We start from the raw sequence: 21579 nt of genomic DNA, 5'->3' as shown, positions 1-21579 counted from the left end.
TCAATGCCCTGCTCAAGGCACATTGACCGATCTACCAGCAGGCCAAAAACGTGAACCCGATCCCTCCAAGATCCCCCCACAGTTCCACAATAGCGGTCCCTCAACCATTCGAGACCCCTCTCATAGCCCCCCCCAAGAAGAAAAATAAAAAATACAATTAATTCCATTCCCCACCCCCAATAACCTCCCAATGCACCAACAACCAAGAGAATGAACTAAAGAGAAAAAAAGAAAGACAGAAGAAAACAGCAAACAACAATGCAAATAAACAATAAAACAAAATATTAAAATTATAACAAAGGACATCAAGGACAACTAAAATCATAACAGCAATGCCAGCTGTATAAGTTTGTGTGCATATCTGGCACTATTACAGGTATGTGTGTGTTCTTGTATGTGCTTATTTGAATGACAGTGTGTGTATATGCATGTGTACAAACACCTGCACGTCATCAGCCTCAGGAAAACCGGCATTAGTTGTGAAAACACAACGTCTTGTCGTTGTTGGTAATCAGGATTACCACTGTGTCATGAGCGAACTTGATTATGGAGTTGGAACTGTGCGAGGCCACGCAGTCGTAGGTATACCGGGAATATAGGAGGGGACTGAGGATGCACCCTTTTTGAGAATCATTGTCAAAGAGGTACCTTCCCCACCTGGGGGCGGCCCGTCAGGAAGTCCAGGACCCAGTTTGCATAGAGAGGAGTTCAGACCCAGGGCTGTGAGCTTATAGGGCACTATGGTATTGAAGGCTGAGCTGTAGTCTATGAACAGCATCCTCACATATGTAATCCTTTTTTTCCAGGTGGGTGAGGGCAGTGTGAAGTGCAATGGTGATTGCGTCGTCCATGGATCTGTCAGGGTGGTAGGCAAATTGGAGAGGGTCGGGTGTGTCGGGGAGTGAGGAGGTGATATGGTCTTTAACTAGCCTCTTGAAGCACTTCATGATGACAAAACTGAGTGCTACGGGTCGGTAGTCATTCAGTTCAGTTACTTTCCCTTTCTTAGGCACATGGATGATAGTGGACATTTTGAAGCAGGTAGATATAGCGGCTTGAGCTAGAGAGATTGGAAATGTCAGAGAACAACAACCAGCTGGTCTGCAAATGCCTTGAAGGCACGGCGAGGGATGCCGTCTGGGCCGACAGCCATGCGAGGGTTAACATGTTTGAATGACTTACATACCCCCTCAGTGGAGACTGAGCGTGTAGCCCACAATATCATTGGGGGCTCTCCTCAGTAGCTCAGGGTCATTTTTTTGCTCGATTTGTAAGAAAAAGGTGTTAGCTCCTCCGGTGGGCTGGCAATGGTGACCGCAATGTGGCTGGCTTTCTTTTAGTAATCTGCGATTGTTAGGAGCTCCTGCCACTCACTGTACGCCTTGTGTCCGACCCGCTGAATTGTTCCTCGACTTTGTCCCTATACTTGTGTTTCACCATCTTGATCGATCTGCGTAGGTCGTATTTGTACTGTTTAACCAAACTGTTGTCCCCGGTCAGCTTGCCCTGTTCATAGGCAGCATCTCTCTCTTTCAGTTTTCCTACAAGGCTGCTTTTTGATTAGGGAGTGTTTTAAAAAGACACTGTTGGTATCACGTCATCTATGCATTATTTTATTAATTCCGGTGACTGAGTCAGCGTATTCATTGATGTTATCTCCAGAGGTGACCCGGAACACATTCCAGTCCATGTGATCTTGGAGCAAGAATTCTGATTGGTCGGACCAACACTGTACAGACCTGACCAACGGATCTTCCCTCTTGAGTTTTTGTTTGTGGGTGGGGAGAAACAAGATGGAGTCATGTTCAGATTTTCCGAAAGGAGGACGGGAGAAGGCCTTATACCTGTGTCGAAAAGGATTGTAGCAGTTATCAAGAAAAGTGAACTGGAAGAGTATCATGGAATGCTTGGTACACCCCTGTGTTGCCTAGGGTCTGGTTTTCGAGACTAGTCTACATGTCTGTTTTCACCCTTGCACCCCCTACCCCACCCCTTTCTCTCGCTCTCTACGCAATAGAGTTGAACAATGTGGTAGAAAAGTTCAAATTTTAGGAGAATTAACAACTTTACAAATGTAAGATTAAAAAACGAAGTGTGAGTTTATCCAAAAGCCAAGGTGAGGGGGTGCAAAGGGATCTACTCTAATATCACATCCAAACATTGATCAGCAAGAGTACCCTAAAAAGCATCTGGCTCTATGTTGATTCTGTTGGTAACCTCTCTGGGTTGGTAGGGGAGAGTCGGGTTTGTTGAGCCATTTTTTACATTCAGCATCACTACATCAAGGGACATATTGTACTCTTTCAAACAAAGATATCTACATTTATTTCAGGATGTTGTGTATCCCTGGAAATAATCAGGATTCATGTAAACATAACAGTTTTGAAAACATTGTTTGTCTCTTGACACAACTTACCCAGGGTATTGAGCATAAGTGTAAAGGCTTCTAGGAGTAGAAGGTGGAGGAGTCAGGCGCAGAGAGCAGGGTTAGTTCAAACGTGGATCTTTATTCCAGGAACACAGTAACAGAGCCAGGACCAGCTGGTAGCCCAGCACGCATTGGAATGGCGACATGTTCGTGGAGGAGTGACGGAGTGAGTTCTGGGCCAACTCCGCCCATGGGACGTACCTCGGCCATTCTCCTGGCCGGTCCTGGCAATACGACCGCAGAAACCTACCCACTTCCTGGTTCACTCTCTCCACCTGCCCATTACTCTCGGGGTGATAACCAGAGGTCAGGCTGACCGATACCCCCAGACGTCCCGTAAACGCCCTCCAAACTCGGGATGTGAACTGGGGACCTCGATCAGATACGATGCCCTCCGGCACCCCGTAGTGCCGGAAGACGTGGGTAAATAGAGCCTCCGCAGTCTATAGGGCCGTAGGGAGACCAGGCAATGGGAGGAGACGGCAGGACTTAGAGAACCGATCCACAACGACCAGAATGGTAGTGTTCCCCTGAGACGGGGGAAGATCGGTAAGGAAGACCACCGACAGATGAGACCAGGGCCGTTGTGGAACAGGGAGGGGCTGTAGCTTTCCTCTAGGCAGGTGCCTAGTAGCCTTACCCTGGGCGCACACCAAACAGGAAGAGACATAGAGCCTCACGTCCTTAGCTAAGGTGGGCCACCAGTATTTCCCCGTAAGACCCCGCACTGTCCTCGCAATCCCTGGATGACCTGAAGAGGGTAGTGTGTGAGCCCACAGAATCAATTGATCACGGACACCAAGCGGCACGTACCTGAGACTGGTAGGACACTGTGAAGGCGCAGGTTCCAACCGCAACGCCCACTCGACGTCCGCGTCCACCTTCCATACCACCGGTGCCACCAGCCTAGAAGCTGGAAGGATGGGAGTATGATCGTCGGCCTTAGTGTTGAGGGAACCTGGTCTATGAGAGATCGTGAATCTGAATTGGGTAAAGAGCATGGCCCACCTAGCTTGACGAGGATTCAGTCTCCTCGCCGCCCGGATATACTGCGGTGGTCAGTCCAGATGAGGAAAGGGTGCTTAGCCCCATCAAGCCAGTGTCTCCACACCTTCAGGACTTTTACCACAGTTAACAACTCCCGGTCCCCCACATCATAGTTCCGATGGCGTGCTTCGGTGGTGTACCCGAGCGCTGTGACAGCACGGCTTCAACCCCAGCCTCGGACGCATCCACCTCCACTATGAACGCTAAAGAGGGGTCCAGATGCGCCAACACGGGTGCGTCAGTAAACAACGCCTTCAACCGGTTGAAAGCTCCGTCTACCTCGGCCGACCACCGTAAACGCACCGTGCCCCCTATCAGCAGTGAGGTAAAAGGAGCTGCCACTTGGCCAAAACCCCAGATAAACCTCTGGTAGTAATTGGCAAACCCTAAAAACTGCTGCACCTCCTTTACCATGGTCGGAGACGGCCAATTAAGCACTCCGTTAACGGGGTCACACTCCATCACCACCCCAAGGTGGAAATGCGATAACCCAGGAAGGAAACGGCTCGTTTGGAGAACACACATTTCTCAGCCTTGACGTATAGGTCATGCTCCAGCAGTCGCCCAAGTACCTTGCGCACCAGGGAGACATGTGCGGTGCGTGTGGCGGAATAGATCAAGATGTCATCAATGTACACCACCACACCCTGCCAGTGCAGGTCCCTGAGAATCTCATCTACAAAGGATTAAAAGACGGCTGGAGCATTCTTTAACCCATACGGCATGACGAGGTACTAATAGTGGCCCGATGTGGTACTAAACGCGGTTTTCCACTCGTCTCCATCCCGAATACGCACAGATTAAACGCCCTCCTGCGGTCCAGTTTCGTAAAAAAACGCGTTCCGTGGAATGATTCCACCGCCGTAGCGATGAGAGGTAGCGGATAACTAAACCCCACTGTGATCGAATTGAGACCTCGATAAACAATGCATGGATGCAGTCCTCCCTCTTTTTTTCACAAAAAATAAACTTGAGGAGACGGGTGACATGGAGGGCCGAATGTAGCCCTGTCTCAGAGATTCCGTGACAGGAGTAGTGGGTGGAGGAGTCAGGTGCAGAGAGCAGGGTTAGTTAAAACGTGGATCTTTATTCCAGGAACAGCGTAACGGTCACGCCAAACACAAGGGCGCATAAATACCAAGTGCAACAAACAGGACGAAACTGTCCGGAAAAAAGGAATCCACAATAATCCACCCACCATGAACAGAAAAACAAGCCCGCACAAAAGCAGGCGGGCCTACCCGGTTTAAATAGCCCAAAACAAAAGCCAAACAAGAAACAGGTGAAACTAATCAGACAAAACTAACTGAAACAGAAAAGGGGATCGGTGGCAGCTAGTAGGCCGGCGACGACGATCGCCGAGCGCCGCCCGAACAGGAAGAGGCACCATCTTCGGCGAGATTCGTGACAATAAAGACAAGTTGAGCCGCCCACAAATACCTGTACTGAATGAAATATTACAGATACCTTTTAAAAACCATGTCTATTTATATTTCCAAAAGACAAATCGCAATCACTTTATATTTTTTATATTTTAAGCATAATTTAAACACAGGCTTACAAATTTAAACACAGGCTAACAAACACTTTGTACTTTAAAACACTTAACCCAAAAGAAGCACTGTCTAAGCCAGGGGAGGGGGTTATACTAAGCTATATGGAATTGTTTTAAGGTCATACCAAGGATCATTTAGATATTTGATTTTGAGCGTTTTTGCTATTAGCCCATTCGAATGCGTTGAATAATAGATAGTCCCCTTAAAATTAAGTTTGATCCGTAGAGTCTGTCTTATATGTGAGAGATATAAGAAAGATCAAGAAACATTACTAAGCTGTATGGAATTGTTTTAAGAAGGTCATACCAATTATCACTTTTCTCTTTGATTTTGAAGTATAAAAAAGCACACAAAAAGAGCTCTGTTGTCATTCACCACATATGAGGAAGTGGATAGAGACGCATCCTAAAAAACAAAAAAAGATCTCTTGTTTAAACTGACAGATTTCCTCAGGGGTGCGGACATCGGCCTTAGGGGGTTAACAATGGTCAGGCCCTGGTGTTACCAAATATCACAGCAATAGTTGTAGTAGGATGGCCCTTGTGGGAGAAGATCAGCACCATCATAGATATGCCCATCCCCCAGAACGTGGCACTCTCCAGGGCCCCAATTAAACGTTCATTAACAGAGGAGGAGCAATGTCTAGCGTCTGAGGTAGAGGTGTCCATTGATGCATTAAGAGACAGCCTACCTGCATCTCAGAGCAAACTGCAGCAGATTGCAAAGGACCAACTGCCGACAGAAGGAACTGCCTCAGCTGCTGTAGCCCTATTGGGTGCACCAAAGTGACTTCCACTGTAATGGAGACCTTCTCATGTAAGGACAACGGATAGTGATCCCACAGACTCTGCAACTGGAAATGCTAGACAGAGTGCATGAGGGACACATGGGAATAACCAAATGCAGACTGAAGGCTCAACAGTCAGTGTGGTGGCTTGGTCTGAGTACTCAGATTGCCATGCTGGTGGCGTGTGCAAAATGTCAACCTTGTCATCCTGAACCAATGATGGCAACGGAGCTGCCAAAAACAGCCATTGCAAAAGGTTGGGGCAGATATGTTCTATTGGAAAAATGACACTTATCTGCTAGTGGTAGATTACTATTCAAGATGCGTTGAAATAACAAAGACATCCATAACAACATCAGCTGGTGTTATCAATGGATTAAATTCATTTTTTTTCCAGGCAAGGGGTCGCTGAGGTCCTGGTTACAGATAACTCTCCCCAGTTCTCCGCAAGCTCCTTTTCTGCTTTTGCCACAGACTTCACACATGTGACCAGTAGCCCGTACCATGCACAGAGCAATGGTAAGGCAGAGAAAGCTGTGAAAACAGTCAAGGGACTGCTGAAAAATAACAAGGATCCATACAGGGCTCTGTTAGCTTACAGAGTTACACCACTGCATCATGGGCCGTCGCCTGCCAAGCTCCTGATGGCTAGGAGGCTGCGCTTCCCATTGCCTGTCTCGCCGGCTCAGCTCAATTCCTGATGGCCTAACAGGAAGGCCTTCGCTGAGAGGGACAAATGGCTGAAACAAACTGGAGACTTCAAACTGAGACACTGTGCTACAAAGAGGCCTGAGCTGACAGGTGATCAACGTGTGTGAATTACAAACTCAAAAGACACCTTCAATAGTGCTGAGAAAAGCGGATGCCCCACGCTCCTATGTGGTGGACACAGGCTCCGAGGAGGCACGGAGGAACAAAACACACCTCAGAGCTCTTCCAGATCTACCAGCCACACAGACTGAAGAGGCCACAGAAAACGCACAAAAAGAGGGGGAAGGAGAGAGAATAATCACAGAGCCACAAACTCGTCCAAAAAGGGTTGTGAAGCCAACAGTGTGGCTGAAAGACTGTGTTACGTGAATAGAATAAATACTGTTGGGGACCCAGCAAAAAGGAACTGTACCTACATTAATGCATAGGAGTTCAGACTGTGTGTAATTTAATGCTTTCATACTGTTTCAGGATGTGAAGTAGCATGTTAACGAGAATAATACTGGTTTCCAAATTGCATTTTTAAGTTGTGCTTCAGTGGTTATGAATGTTGAATTATTGTTCATTGGAGAGGGGAAGATGTAGTAGGATGGCCCTTGTGGGTATCTGTACCTACGTATGACATGAGCAGACTAGGCTAGTGAACATGCCGAAGCTAGAACCTCATTGTTGTGCCTCCTTATTTTAGATGATACTACAGTGATGATTTGCATCACGCCTGGGAAGAAAACACTTAAATTTGCTCAACTTGCCAAAGGTTAGCACACAAAGCTAAAGGGATGCACTTTCATGCTCACATTGCAGCTTAGAACCAATTGATGTACATGTATAGATTTGTTTTAAAATGATCTATTTGGTTGTAGATACAAGAATCATGAAACCTTTGACACAATAAATTAATTTGAATATGTGAAAATCAGTTTTTCGGACCTAACTTTTTCCATGTGGTTTCTTCCTTCACAGACTCCATGGCCATGTCCAAGTACCCTTACTAGCGGACAACTGCATACTATGTACTCATCATCACATACTATTAAGCAAGTACTGTTTAGTAAAAGGTATGCAAGTATGCCACAGCCACAATTCAGTAGCGGCTCCTGTCTGGCTGAGTAGTTGTTCGGGGCCGAGTGCAGGTGGATTTTTCCAAGTTCAACAGATACGCTTTACATTACCAGCCTAATGATAGCTCATTTCTATTTCAATGAATTTCTCTAAACTCTAAATAGAATAGGAATGGAGTCATAGAACTTTAAGGACAGATTCAACCACCAAGACCAGGAAGGTTTTCCAAAGCCACCCTGTTTTTAGATGGGTAAAACAGAAAAAAAGAAGACATTGAATATCCCTTTAAGCATGGTGACGTTTTTAATTACACTGGCTGGTGTATCAATACACCCACTCACTTCAAAGATACAGGCATCCTGGAAAATGGCACCAGAAGAAATGGCAGTTTTACGGGCGACTAACCAATTGTGCTATTATGTGTTTTTTCTTGCCTACTATGGCCTATTTATTGCCTACCTCCTCACGCCATTTGCACACACTGTATATAGACTCTATATTTCTATTGTGTTATTGACTGGACGCTTGTTTATTCCATGTGTAACTCCGTGTTGTTGTTTGTGTCGCACTGCTTTGCATTATCTTGGCCAGCTCGCAGTTGTAAATGAGAACTTGTTCTCAACTAGTATGATCTTTGTCCCCATTTGCAGTTGCAAACTGTAGTCTGTTTTTTTATGGCGGTTTTGGAGCAGTGGCTTCGTCTTTGCTGAGCAGCCTTTCAGGTTATGTCGATATAGGACTCGTTTTACTGTGGATATAGATACTTTTGCACCTGTTTCCTCCAGCAGCTTCACATGGTCCTTTGCTGTTGTTCAATAATTGATTTGCACTTTCGCACCAAATTACGTTCATCTCTAGGAGACAGAACGCGTCTCCTTCCTGAATGGTATGACAGCTGCGTGGTCCCATGGTGTTTATACTTGCGTACTATTGTTTGTACAGATGAACGTGGTACCTTCAGTCGTTTGCTCCTAAGGATGAACCAGACTTGTGGAGGTCTACAATTTTCTTTCTGAGGTCTTGGCTAATATCGTTTGATTTTCCATGATGTCAAGTAAAGAGGCACTGAGTTAGAAGGTAGGCCTTGAAATACATCCACATTTACACCTCCAATTGTCTGCAATTATGTCAATAAACCTATCAGAAGCTTCTATAGCCATTACATCATTTTCTGGAATTTTCCAAGCTATTTAATGGCACAGTCAATTTAGTATATGTAAACTTCTGACCCACTGGAATTGTGATGGTGAATTATAAGTGAAATAATCTGTCTGTAAACAATTGTTGGAAAAATGACATGTGTTATGCACAAAGTAGATGTCCTAACTGATTTGACAAAACTATAACTTGTTATCAAGGAATTTGTGGAGTGGTTGAAAAACGAGTTTTAAGGACTCCAACCTAAGTGTATGTAAACTTCCAACTTGAACTGTACATTTAAATTGTTAGGGGACTACGACCACACGTCACTTAAATGGGTACAGAACTCTCACCATTGGGTGCAACAAATAGAGACTAGGTACGCTTTCAAATATGTTAATGAGCCAATCATTTTCTCCTTCTCCTCCCACAATATTGATCCATATGCACAATAATCTACGCTGACCTAAATATTTAGCAAAACAGAGCTTTTGTTGAATTGTATTGAAAATAAAAAATATATAATTAAATAGTGAATGTTTTCATTCAATTGTGAATATTTTTTTTGTAAATTACAGCACACCAACAAATAATTTGTGTTTTATGTCACTTTCACTTCAGGCCTTAACATAGGCTTCTAAACTGACAAAAAGATCAACATGAGATGGTTAGCCAATCAACCATTAAAGGTTTGTGACTTGCTGCCACTGATCTTTCAGCTAAAATGTAACTGTTAGGGAACCGTTACCACATATTACTTAAACTGGTACAGCACTCTCACTAACGGGTGCAATACAAATAGCCTCTTACAATACGCCTGAAAATATGTTAATGCATGAGAAATAATACCACGCACCCACTAGTGTTGAAAAGGTTTCTGGTGCTCCAAATACGCGATATGGTAGTGTATTTTGAATTACAGTAAATTACTGGTAGCAATTGATCAGTAAGATAATGTCATTTTAGGACAAGGTTTGTGGAATTCCTAAAACAGATCATGTTACCTTTTTTTAAAGGGGGTACAGCATTTGAACTCATGGGTGCAACAAATATACAGTAGCCTCTCACAAGGACAAGCCTTTAAAACATTTGAATGAGCCAGAGACTCTTTCCCACCCACAACATTGTTCCACAATGCACCATAATTAAAACTGTAAGACAGATTTAAGGTATTTAACTGTGCATTCTACAGTGTTTTACTAAATTCAGTTATACAGTATCATACTGTTGATTAATGCAGTAAGTCACAGATGAAATGACAAAAATGGCTAACAGTGTAGTTAAGGACAATGTACAGTATACATAGTTATGTACACACGTATGTGTGTTACATTCCCCATCAAGTAAACCGAAAGTGTAGCTCAAACAGAAATGGGAACTAACAAAGACTTACGGACCAACAACCAAATTGAAACAGGTTGGGTTTTAGGAGGGGCTCTGAAAGACACTCATGGGGGTGGGTGTCCACTGTAAGTTGACTAGCAACAACTGGGGCCTGAAAGACACCCACCATGAGCGCCCACTAAATCTGCCCAAGAAGAGGCAAACAAAATTAAAACCCACACCAAACTTAAAGACAGGAAGCAAACCAAAAAGGTAGAGCAAAACATCAGATGAAGAATTGTTAGTCTAGAAAAAATAGGGATAGCCAACAACATCACTCAAGACAACTGGAGCGCTGGGCCAGCCACTCTTAAATAGCACCTGGGCTAGCACAGGAAAAACAACTTCCCACTAATGAGATGGCAACCAGCACATGTGTAACACATACTGATTAACGAGGTGACGCCAATCGATGCGTCCTACGTGCTAACAAGCTATACGTGCTACCTCAAATCATAAATGGAAAAAACCAAAGCCTGTAAAATGTAAGTCTGTAAAGTTTAAGTCTGTAATGTTCATTTTAACATCAATTGTAAACTATTTTTGCCTGCAGTGTTATTTTGTTATGTGTTGGACCTTTGGAAGACTAGATGTCGCCCTTGGCGTTGGCGAATGGGGATCTCAATAACATCTCAAACCTAAACTGTCTGGAGAGTTTGGAGGACTACACTCTGAGCTGAAAGACAAGCTACCAGTGATGAAAAAGACAGGGGATCTCCAGTGGAGGATAGAGCCCTGGTCACCAAAGGCTGTTTGGCTCAGGCTGACCCTGGAGTTGGGGAAGGGTGTCCATTTTGTGCAATAACAGAGACTGTTCATCATGTTTTTTTATGTGAGCGCCAGGGTAATGCCATAATGCCATCTCTGGTGGACTGTCTTTGTGTGAGGGTGTTCTTCTCTGTAGGGTATTCAAACAGTTTTGTTGAATATTTTGGGGGGGGCCAGGCCAAGTTGGCTATATGGCTAACAAGAAAAAAACGTGTCAGAGGGAGGGGGTAATCTGCACGGCTGGTGAGGATGTTTATATTGTGGTGGTGAACTGTGTATTGTACTGTTTTTTTCTGTACTGTGTAATGGGATTGTGTAGAGAATGGTGGAGGGGTAATGTGGTGTTTTTTAGTGTAAAGAGGATATCTCAAAGTAAAAAAATAGTCTCTTTCGCTCTCTCTTTTTCCTTCTCCTTCTCGCTCTTAAGTGTTATTACATACAGCTGGCAGGAACTATTGGATATCAGAGCGACGTCAACTTACCAGCACTACGACCAGGTATACGACTTTCCCACGGATCCTGTGTCCGCACCACCCAGGGTATTTGAATTGATCCCAGAGATCGACCCAAAGCAACATACTTCAGAGGCGCGCTCACCACCCACAGCTCGGAGTACATTACTCGCTAACGTCCACTCCCTAGATAACAAGGTCGAAGAAATCAGGGCATGGGTTGCTTTCTAGTGAGACATCAGGGATTGTAACATACTCTGTTTCACGGAAACATTGCTCTCTCGGGATATGCTGGCAGAGTTGGTACAGCCACCTGGCTTCTCAGTGCATCGTGCCGACAGGAATAAACATCTCTCTGGGAAGAAGAAGGGCAGGGGTGTATGTTTCAGGATTAACGACTCATGGTGTAATTGTAACAACATACAGGAGGTCAAGTCCTTTTGTTCACCTAAAATACATATCCTCAGAATCGAATGCCAACCGTATTATGTCCCAAGAGAATTATCTTCAGTTATTGTCAAAGCTGTGTATATCCCCCCTCAAGCCGATACCACGATGGCCCTCAAGGAACTTCACTGGACTTTATGCAAACTGGAAACCATATATCCTGAGGCTGTATTTGTTGTAGCAAATTTGAGAACCAGGCTACCTAAATTCTATCAGCATATCAACTGTAGCACTCGCGCTGGAAAAATACTGGACCATTGCTACTCCCGCGATGTTTACAAGGCCCTCCCCCGCACCCTTTCGGCAAATCTGACCATTACTCCATTTTGCTCCTCCCTTCCTATAGGCAGAAACTCAAACAGGATGTACCCGTGCTAACGACTATTCAACGCTGGTCTGACCAATGCATCTGTCTCCCTCCATTTAGTATATATTACATTTCGTGTGGCTTTATTCATTTGTGGATGTCCATCATCCATTTTAACTACAAATAATATAATATATTATGAATTTGCAATAATCATAATATGTAACAAATTCCAGTTAAATACTGTAATTTTGCTTTACAGCAGGGATGCTGTCAAAGGTTTTATAGTAAGTAAATGAGCCTACTGTAATCATTACAGCAACTTAGCTGTATTATATGATTACAGTTATTTGCTGACAACTGTGCTGCCAGTATAATGCTGTAAATTTACAGTACTGCATGCAACAATCAGTTTGTGGTAACAATACTCTTACTGTAATCTTTTTACAGCAATTGTAATGAATGCATGAATAAAAGAGGTTGGCTGCTAGGTAATGTGTTTTCAAATTACAGCATATCAACCCAAAAAATATATATATGCCAAATATATATTAATATTTGGTCTTTAATATCACTTGCATTTCTGGAGGCCATAAGAAAAGCTTCCGAACAGGCAAAACAGACCAAGGATATGACAAATACTGAACAATTAAAGGTTTTAGACTTGCTGCTACTCTAATCTGTCTACTACACATATTTAGTTGATGGTGCACTACAAAATATCAGTTAAATTGATACAACACTCGTGGGAGCAACAAATAAATCCTCTTACAAGGCACGCCTCAAAATATGTTAATGAGCCAGAAACAACACTAGTGGTCAAAAGGTTTTTGGCACTCCAAAAATATAGCATTCTGTGGAGTGGAATTACAGTACCAATTGAAATGCAGTACTTCTTTACAGTAATACACTGTCAAACCAACGTTTCAATTGAATTTACTGAATCATTTAACAGTTATACCTAAAAATTAGAATGCATTACGATATACGGGCAATTTGATGGCAATAATTAATATGCTACATTGCTATTAGTTTTATTGTAATGTATTGTAAAAACAGCAAGATTTTTAAAAGTGCATGTAACCTAATAAGAAGAGCATAATTACAACACTAATTATAAACCTGTGCTCGTGTGTGGGTGGAGTGGTTGTTGAGAGAGAAACAGAAGAGAAGGCAATGAAGGTAAAATTGATATTGCGTACAATCCTATGTCTACAGTATGATGAGATGAAAATCTATTTGGGGTAAGGGGTTTCAGAGGCAGTGAAATACACAACAGTTTTGTAAGGAGAGTCTCCAGGAGAGAGAAGTCAGCAGCTGCTGGAAATATTGCCCCATCTCGTCTTTGAGGCCAGGCTAAACAACGTTTGGACTAAGAATACCTCCTGTTGTGGACCTGCGAAACCTACTTGAAAGATGATAGAGGGCAAATATGAGTATAAACATCAGTAGTAGAAAAGAGGTGCAGGCCAGCGGAACTTACTATTGTAAAAATAAAAAAATGTAGCCCCGCATTTATTTAAACGTATTGCATCTGAGGTATATTATCTTTCCAAAGTATACTCACTTGTAAGAAAGTCTCAAGCTGTGTTCCTAGGAACTACTAAGGGATTGTAAGGATAGAACCCTGGGGAGAAACCATCTATTCTGTAGCCCAAAATGACCAGGGAAACGAGAGTGACTACAATATTTGAGTCGGGGAGATCTGCGGCGTGTTTGATACATCACTGCTTATCATGTAGAGCCAGGGAGGCTAAATGTGTGTTTGAGGTTGGAATCTGTCTCTGGGCTTTGAGAGGTGTGTGTGTGTGTGTGTGTGTGTGTGTGTGTGTGTGTGTGTGTGTGTGTGTGTGTGTGTGTGTGTGTGCGTGCGTGTGTGTGTGTGTATGATGATGAATGCTGTACAGTACATGCTATTCCCTGGTGGCATCCGGGTTGGATACGGAACCTCTCTGGAGGCTCTTCTCTCAGAGAAAGTTGAATCAATACATACCGAAGGGTTTTTATTTGAAATTGAAATGAATGATTGTTGATACAGTCTTATATAGTGAAGGTTATCACCTTAGATGTATAGCATAGGTACACACCTTCACATACAGTATGGGATTATAATGCATTAGGCATTTTACTCTATGTCAGCATTTAGACATAGTGTAATAAACTGTTATTACCAGATTACACCATTTGTTTTGTTGTTGTTATTATTGCATAATTGTTAATAATAATAAGAAATTATATTTAAACGTCAAATGCCCAATTATTAATGATCAAGCATTGCATTCTAACATTCATCATGTAACACATCAACAGACCAACTGGAGTCACCGACTGTACCACATATACATAATGTTGACATATGGCTGGCCATTCTCCCTTCCACTAGACTAGAAAATGAGTCGAGTCCTGATCTTCTCTATTTTCCACACACTGACTCCATACTGCAGTGACTTTAAAACACACAAAAGACTGCAGACTTCTGCCGGGGAGTCAACAGAGAACTGAAAGGTCACTTCATACAGGTGCTAACAATATAACAAATGTAACACAGGCTGCTGTGGCACTTTTCATCCCCTAAAGAGGACCTATTTTCTTCCTCATGGGCCTGTGTGTGTGTGTACAGTGTTTGTGTGCCTTCCCGACGTGTGTGTGTGTGTGTGTGTGTCTGTGTGTGTGTGTGTGTGTGTGCCGACCCTTGACCCTTAGAGAGACTGGGCGTGTGGGTTTGATGCTCTCAGCGATGCCCTAACCCAGGGCGGGCACTGCCAGGTCTCTCTGTGCTGAAGGTAATTGGATAGCTCTGTGTCTAAGTGAGAGGGGGACAATGGAGGCAGAGCAAGGTGAACCACTATAATCAGCTTACCTAACTTTTGCCTTACTGTTACCTTACAGCTGTGACTAGAGCTCTTAGTTATGCACTCTAATGACTAGATACGGCAGAAAACACAACACACCGAAAGCTCACCAGACTAATGTTGAATGTGTGGAAGGTCATGGTATATAAGCTTGTCGAAGGATGTTTTTCTGTTTTGTTTGTTGTTGTTGTCATGCTTGTCATCCGTGGAGCTTTTTCATGATGTATTGATTTCAATTCAAGTGGAGGTACATATGTTTCTCTTTTTTTTTGGCAGAGCTCATTTTCTGCCGTCGGATTCCTGTGTTTGGCTGTTCTTTCCTTTGTACTTTGATTTTCTGTGGGATTTCAAAGGAGAGGCACAGTAATGTAGTGGAAGGCATTCACACTTTCAATCCGATATGGATTTATAATTGAACAAATGTAGTTTATTCCCCAGCTTTGTCCTTTTACACCTGCGCTATGCTCCTGTATTTCCACTGTAAAAATAGTCTTTCCTCTTATCTGAAACAAATTCACCCCCTCCCAGAGTGCAGTCTTCTGGCCCTTTTATTATTCAATGGATACAGGCAGCGCTGGGCTGGAATGGATCAACTCAACCAACTGTGATAAGAGTCCTGTGAGACACAACCAACATTTAATTGCTCTTTGTCTTTCAAAGGTGGGTTTTCTGTGTAGCCTTGGGCAGTATACCGTACATATTTGGAAATAGTCACAACGATTTTTCAATACCGTCAATACTGTTGAAATTCTTTATTTGAAGTTGTTCAATACATTTCAATATTTTATCACCGTTTAAGTAAATACCTGCAGTCAACTTGTGCAATATGTTATGAGATGAAGCAGATCGCATTCTTAATTTCACCAGTCACATGTCAGTCTGTAAATAGCACAACGGGACAAGCAGGTGAGTCCAGCTGTGTAATGACAGGGGTCGTTTTTTTTTCAATTGAAAGTCCAGTGTTTTTTTTTCATCAATAGAGTGATCAGGGGCTTGCAACCAGTCCTTCACAGAAAATACATTAGTGCAAGACATTTGGCCGAAAATAGTTTAATTTTCATCAGATCACAACAGAAGTGCAACACTATTTGGCTGGCAGCCACACAAGTAAATAAGCTTACAATGAAAAAGCAAGCTATTATTTGCAATTTTTTTTCCATGAAGTTAGTCTAGGATGTTACCAGAGAAAAGTAGGCTACACTGAGAAAAATATGGGAGGAAAGTAACGCAATGTCTGCTGATAAAATGCAACTGAAGCACAAAATTTGTCTGATACCATGCAGAAATGACAATAAGAAACATTTTAGATCTGCGTTTCCAAAACGCAGCAATATATCTCTTTCTAAAATGATCTGCCAAAATTATTGCAACCCCTGTTATTAGCCTGTTTAACCTTTCTTTCGTATCGTCTGAGATTCCCAAAGATTGGAAAGCTGCCTCGGTCATCCCCCTCTTCAAAGGGGGAGACACTCTAGACCCAAACTGCTACAGACCTATATCTGCACATCTACCATTCCAGTGTTTAATTGCCATATTGTAATTACTTCGCCAACATGCACTCACTGTATATAGACTTTTTGTTTAATTTTTTTCTACTGTATTATTGACTGTATGTTTGTTTTACTCCATGTGTAACTCTGTGTTGTTGCATGTGTCGAACTGCTTTGCTTTATCTTGGCCAGGTCGCAGTTGCAAATGAGTACTTGTTCTCACCTAGCCTACCTGGTTAAATAAAGGTGAAATAAAAACATCTGTATGTTTTATGCATTTTTTATTCGGTTTTAACACGACTCCTAAGTTTAAATTCAACTTACAGTTGAAGTCGGAAGTGTACATACACTTAGGTTGGAGTCATTAAAACTCGTTTTTCAACCACTCCACAAATTTCTTGTTAACAAACCATAGTTTTGGCAAGTCGGTTAGGACATCTACTTTGTGCATGACACAAGTAATTTTTCCAACAATTGTTTACAGACAGATTATTTCACTGTCTCACAATTCCAGTGCGTCAGAAGTTTACATACACTAAATTGACTAACTTTTAACCGCTTGGACAATTCCAGAAATTGATGTCATGGCTTTAGAAGCTTCTGATAGGCAAATTGTCCTCTGGTCTGATGAAACAAAAATATAACTTTTTGGCCATAATGACCATCGTTATGTTTGGAGGAAAAAGGGGAACAAGCCGAAGAACAACATCCCAACCGTGAAGCACGGGGGTGGCAGCATCATGTTGTGGGGGTGCTTTGCTGCAGGAGGGACTGGTGCACTTCACAAAATATATGTTATCACGAGGATGGAAAATTATGTGGATGTATTGCAGCAACATCTCAAGACATCAGTCAGGAAGTTAAAGCTTGGTTGTAAATGGGTCTTTCAAATGGACAATGACCCAAGCATACTTCTAAAGTCGTGGGAAAATGGCTTCAGGACAACAACGTCAAGGTATTGGAATGGCCATCACATAGCCCTGACCTCAATCCTATAGAAAATTTGTGGGCAGAACTGAAAAAGCTTGTGCGTGCAAGGAGGCCTACAAACCTGACTCAGTTACAACAACTCTGTCAGGAGGAATGGGTCAAAATTCACCCAACTTATTGTGGGAAGCTTGTGGAAGGCTACCCGAAACATTTGATCCAAGTTAAACAATTTAAAGGCAATGCTACCAAATACTAATTGAGTGTATGCAAACTTCAGACCCACTGGGAATGTGATGAAAGAAAAACCTGAAATAAATCATTGTCTCTACTAATAATCTGACATTTCACGTTCTTAAATTAAAATAAAGTGGTGATCCCAACTGACCTAAGACAGGTAATTTTTACTAGGATAAAATGTCAGGAATTGTGAAGAACTGAGTTTAAATGTATTTGGCTAAGGTGTATGTAAACTTCTGACTTCAACTCTATCTAAGTAAGTGGTTTAATTAATAAGGTGACGGGGCATCATATGGTGTTGGCTTTCTGCCTTGTTTGAGAAGGCAAAGCCCTTTGGATGAGTTATCTGCACAGCTGCCACTGCTATCTTGATTTCCTTGCCTTTTTTCTCCTCTCTACTCTCAGCCAGTCTATTCCTCCCCCCTCTTCTCTTCTCTGATCACAGCAGACAGGCCGTTGCCCTAGCGACTCCAGACTCCATATAGACACAGTGTGTACACATGCTGTTTCAGCGCCAGTACTGTTCTTCCTTCAGACAAGCATGTGTAAAAACTTTGTTCATTTGCACGTCTCTCGTTCACACGCTTGTAAATGTCCAAACTCACCACAAATGACATTCGGTAGCTCATATATATGTATAACCTTTGGAGATGGATTGCCTGTCTTTGCAATTTGTTTATTTTCTTTTGCGCTTGTGAGCATATTTTCCTAGCAGCCTCCATGGAAATTCACTATTACTTGTGCTAATATTCTTATTGTTCTTGTAATAGATGTGGAATGGGCTTTTTTTCCTTAATTTTTTTGGCACCCCCTTGTGTACTAAGCCGCTAATACAGTAAATGAAGGGGTGAGAGAAGGACGGTATGATGTTATGAATATCTGGATACAGCCCAACCCTAGTTCTGTGCTTCCCTTTAAGTACTGCAGATGAATCTGCTAAATATGTCGGTTAAGATGACCATGAATTGTCAAGTCGTACCACGTACAATCTACAAACTCCCATAATGTACAGACTGTACAAGGGCCCCAGGACCAGTGGAAGAAAAATTGTCCTATAACATCAGAGATGCACCACCATATTTTACAGTAGGTATGGGGTTATATTCTGCTCATACATTCTCATTTCTACACCAAACCTACCACTGGTGTGAGTGGCCAAAGAGCTCTATTTTCATGTCACCCAACAAATGTAAAAGGCCTGGAGTTTGTTAAATGGCATTGGCACTTGGGTTGGAACCGGTGCTTTGCTCAGATGAAATGAAAAAAGGTCTTTGGCCACGCACACCAATGGTGGATTTGGTGTCGAAATGAGAATGCATCATCCATGATGGTCACAGCTGATCTCCACCTCTTTGTGGTTAGACAAATAACCCAGTGTCCCCACGGTCTCTTTTGCTGCAAGCTGAAGAGAGAGTGAGAGAATCAACTGTAATCTGCACAGTTCAATGACAACCACAACAGACACAAACTATTATTAAGTAATGGATAATCAATGAGGGGCTGCATTATATGAAAAATAATTAACAATGTGGATGGTGTGTTCCACGACGCATTTATGGTGTGTGCCATGACACTAAGGCGGAGTTGCATTATTTTCCAGAGAGCACATAGAGCCCCAAGTTGATTATCCCTTTTAATACCAAGGCTATAATTGAACACATTTGCTGTGTTAATTTGCCAGCAGAAATGTGTTAAACATCTACTGAAGTAGCTAGCAAGTTTACTAGATAGTTACAGTAGTTGCCTTGGTAACCAAACAAACAGACTTGCTAATTTAGCTTACCAAACCATCAGCCCTTGCTTGGTATTATGAAAATTGAATTCAACAATGCCAATAATGTTTTCAATTTGACCTTTGCTTTCAAAAGCAGCTCAAACATTGAAGATGTAAGCATGTACTTCATAGCCATTGATTTATACCATGCATTATAGGGAAACAATGCACACTCTAAAGTGCCATTCAAGCCAATCAGAAACCAGTATGTAACAATGCCATTGTATAAAACCAGATATATGGGACAGATGGAAAATATAGGACACCTCCGAATTAGTTCCAACTATAGTTCCAACAATTTACTAAAAGCACTGCACCATGCAGACCCGTACAAAGTTACAGAAAGCTAAACCAACATCCGCACAAGCCGAAATAGGATAAAGAGGAAAAGCGATGGTATCTATAAATAATTTGTTTTTGCAGATACTGTACGTATTTTTTTACAGCATCTGATGACCTAACGACCATGGTGAGTGACGGCCCTTTACCCCATTATCAGTCTGAAAATGTGACCCCGGCACATTTTTGCAAAAAAGGTAGCTGACCTTTTTCTCATTACGTTGTACTCAATGGGAAAATTTGAGTGTCACCGGGTTGACGTTTTTCTCAATACATTGCAATCAATTGGAAAAGATAGCAGTGTTCTCAATAATTCATGCAAAATGCCATGGTGCTATAATTTCATTTCAAGTATCAATCCACTGTCCCGTAGCCCAGCCAGGCAATTAAACTTAAAAAACGTTTCCAGACATTTTTTCCCCATGCTTCTTGCCTAGCATTTTGTTTCGTACAGCGGGGGTTAATATAAGCCTCGCCGTGTGTCTATCTGATCAGTGCAACATGCTTAGTTTTTTGTGATCTCCACCATGCCATGCATATGAAAGTGATGAGACTGACAGCTTTGAACCAGGCATATTAGTTGATCAGGATCATTATAATGGATATATCCAAAGAAATGGCAATATAGAAATGACGGTAAAACAAACGAAAATGCTTACAGTTTGCTGTCATTCCAGCTGCTTAATGTGATTGTGTGTTAGCTAGCTAGCAAAGGAGACATAATGTTAGCTTAGCTGTCCTCCATAACCATATTATTGACTTGACAATAAGGCTGTTTTTGCCTATTTATATTCTACATTATTTATCAATTCATTATTTGCTTAAGTTCTTTTTGCCTATTTAAAAATTATTTATTAAATCATTATTTATTGAAGTTCTTGTCTCTCATCATTGGACCTCTGCTTGCTAGCTACATGCCAATGATTTGCTAAGCTTAGCAACATGGAATGAATGGAATGAACAATTAGGTAAAAACATCCCCAAATAACCCCCAAATATATATATATTTTTTAAATGTTGGCAACTGTTTTATAACCTGGGGATTATTGTGTGATAAAATCCTCCTAAGGGCTGGTCACCAAGAACATTTATAACGAAAATACTTCATGACTGGGCGTTGTCCCTGACAACCTAATCCGTTAAAGCAACAACCAGGTTTGGTGGGAGTATGAAAAAAGTATGAATTGACGTAGCAAAAAACAAATATCAGTGAAAATGTGTCGTTTCTATCTGTAAATATGTGCTTTAGTATCGTTTTCATTGGCAACTGTGGTATAAGCGGGATAAACGCCTCTGTTTTGTACATTACTGTGAAACTAATGATTCTGCGGAGGCACTTGGCTCCACCTTATCCCACTGCGTCATCCACTATTTCCAAGGTAATGCACAGAATGTTGAATATCGTTTTCTTTGGCAACTGTGGTATAAGCGGGATAAACGCCTCTGTTTTGTACATTACTGTGAAACGAATGATTCTGCGGAGGCACTTGGCTCCACCTTGTCCCACTGCGTCATCCACTATTTCCAAGGTAATGCACAGAATGTTGCCTAATAACATATTAGGCACAGAGCCAATGTAAATTGGTGTGTGGAAATTAGCATCAACTGGTTTCCTTAATTGAGAACAAACACCTTAGGGGCAGTGAATCAGGTAATTCCACCACATACCTTATTAGTGTGTCAATAATCTGCCCCCGGGACATGATCCAGCCAGCTGCATTGATAGGAGGAAGACAGTCATAAATACTGTATTGCTTTATTTTATATAAATGACTGAAATAGCTATGGAACTGTTGTGCTGTTCAATGTTTCATGAACGTATATGAATTAAGACTGGGTGGATGTATCTATGAGAAAGAAGTGAGGAGG

The sequence above is a fragment of the Oncorhynchus mykiss genome, chromosome 15 (assembly GCF_013265735.2).
Source record: "Oncorhynchus mykiss isolate Arlee chromosome 15, USDA_OmykA_1.1, whole genome shotgun sequence".
Taxonomy (NCBI): Eukaryota; Metazoa; Chordata; class Actinopteri; order Salmoniformes; family Salmonidae; genus Oncorhynchus; species Oncorhynchus mykiss.
The sequence above is the reverse complement of the archived record's forward strand: the minus strand, read 5'-3'. Positions refer to the sequence as shown.